General features: G+C 39.1%; 1 protein-coding gene across 1 annotated transcript in view; it reads right to left on the bottom strand.

The window, feature by feature from the left end:
- The window catches only part of Hmg20a (high mobility group 20A), an 82453-nt gene that overhangs the window by 43962 nt on the left and 35808 nt on the right, over positions 1-2683 (bottom strand). The window lies entirely within an intron of this gene.

Below are 2683 nucleotides of genomic sequence, written 5' to 3'. Positions count from 1 at the left end.
CGAGACCAGCCTGGTCTACAAGAGCTAGTTCCAGGACAGGCTCCAAAACCACAGAGAAACCCTGTCTCGAAAAACCAAAAAAAAAGAAATATGAACATACATAGGACACAGAGGCAGGAAGATTTAAAGTTTCAGGTCACCTCAAGCTACATATCAAGTCCCTGCTTCACCCAAATCAAACTAAACCACATCACAAATATATATGCACACAATTAAAATTCCTTCTTTAAAGTTTTATTTATTGGGCTGGAGATGGTTCATAAGTTAAGAACACAGTCTGCTCTTCCACAGGACCTGCATTCTCTCCCAACTCCTAAGCTGAGGCTCACAGCCACCTTTCATTCCAGCTCCAGGGATGCTGATGCCTGTGGGCAGAAACCGGGCCCACAGCAGTTTGTCATGCTGCTGCCTCCTAGTACACAATCACCATGAAAGTGGATTTCAGTGGTGGCCTACATGATCCAAACAGCACAAACCCTTGTTGACCATCTTTGGAAAAATAGCAAAAAAGAGAGAGGAGGGGAAGTGATTGACATTTTTGTGATTGTTTATTATGATTAGCAATAATCTATCCCATCCTAATTGATACCCTCACAGTTTTAACACATTCCCAATTCAGTGCAATTACCTACTTGTTCACAGCTAATGCCAAAAATGTAAGAAGTTATAGAAGAAAATAGTATAATTCTATGCATTATCACCTTTTGGGCATATGAACTATGGAAAATACACATCATCTAATTAGTTAAGACTAGTTTACTGTACAAATATCATTTATTTATTTATTTACTTATTTATTAATTAAATGTATAAATATCTTTATGACCTTGAGCTAGGCAAAAATTCCTTTCAAAAGAAGGCAACAAGCCACAAAAAGGAAAAGTAACAGGAGTTTACCAAAGTTAAAAATGTTTATTCTTCAAAAGTTCCCTTGAAAAGGAGGGCGAGATACGTTATAGACTGAAGTTACATCTGTAATAAACATATTCAGTAAAGATTCATATCTAGAATATAGAGAATGTCTACAAATCAAAAGACAAGTAAGTCAATCTAAAATAAAAGATATAAATCAAATAAGCATTTGTAAAAGAGACTACACAATAGATCAGTAATTAGAAGAAGACACTACTATATATCTAAAGTAGCTAAAATAAAGCAGAATGTCACTACAGTGTTGGGCAAGGATGGGAGAAATTTTCTTCTCAACAGGAAAAAAAATTTAAAACTTAGTACACAATGCAACAAGTTTCATTATATTTAGTAAACACGTACATCCATGCAAACTGGTTATATTTACCTCTCCATTACTCTCTGCCTCCACTGCCACTATCCCATTTTTGCATTCATGTCTATTTTTAAAGTTAGATCCCATATGAATGAAATCATGTGATATTTGTTTCCCCTTCTTTCTCATTAGTCCCCTCCTTGTATAGCCTCCTTCAGTTTTCATGTCCCGTATATCATTTCCTTTTTAAATATAAATTCTGTATATGAGAAAATGGGATGTCTTTCTGATCTGGCTTACACTGCTTTACATTATGATCTCCAGTTCTGTCTATTTTCCTGAAAATGGCATAATTCATTCTTTAAGGTGAAGTAAAATTTCACTTTGTGTGTATGTGTATCACATTTTCCTTATCCATTGACCTATTGATGGACTGACTGTGAAAGGAATCACAATAAACGGGGCCTGTAAGAGTCCCTGGGGTTTGTTGGCTTAGGTTCCTTCAGGTATACCCAGAGGTAGTAAAGCTGGATCATCTAGTGGTTTTCTGAGGAACTTTCAGACTGACTTTTTGTCACTATGAATTTAAATAGGCCCATCCCCTTGACAAATCATTTAACCAAACCTTCTAAAACATACCTTTCCTATCAACCACTGTTCTAATTTCATTTATTGCCTAGTCCTTGCATGGTTCTTCCAGGCACTTGATCTGACAGGAGAAGGTGAGGGAATGAAAGGACAGACACAGTACAGATAGAATCAGGTGGACTGGGCTCTCTAGCACCTGGAAGCAAGCATGTTTATTATACACAACTGAACACGGAGAAGGACTTATTGCATATAGCTGAACAAGGAGGCTGGTTTGGCTATTCTTGGCAGTAGTCTCTGTAGGGGCGCAGTCTTCAAGTTATACAATGGGGGTGAGGGTGAAAGCTATGGTGGACACTTTCTGCACATACTATCAACATCAGTGCACGAATCAGAGGAAGGCTTTGCCATCCCTTTGAGCTTTAACCTGAAGGGGCACTGGCTGGTTTGACCATTTTCCCCATGGATATGATGCTATGGTATTTGACTGACTATGACCATCTCAACAGCATACATTCACTCAGGACTTCATTCACCCAGGGATTCCTCCACACCCCACAATTTCTGTTGCTTTGATAAAATAATCTAACTAAAAGCAACATAAGAGAGGCAAGGTCCATCTGGCCTATAATTCCAGGTCATAGCATAATATCCAGTCAAGAGAGATCCGTACTTGCTTCCTATGCTCAGTTAAGCTTCCTGACTCTTACCCAGCTCAAGTACCCACATTCATGGTGGGTCTTCCTTCCTCAATGAACAATCAAGAAAATTCCCCACAGGCCGGGCGGTGGTGGCGCACGCCTTTAATCCCAGCACTTGGGAGGCAGAGGCAGGTGGATCTCTGTGAGTTCGAGACCAGCCTGGTCTACA

Source organism: Microtus ochrogaster, chromosome 5 (assembly GCF_000317375.1).
Source record: "Microtus ochrogaster isolate Prairie Vole_2 chromosome 5, MicOch1.0, whole genome shotgun sequence".
NCBI lineage: Eukaryota > Metazoa > Chordata > Mammalia > Rodentia > Cricetidae > Microtus > Microtus ochrogaster.
This window is presented reverse-complemented; position numbering and strand designations above follow the sequence as displayed.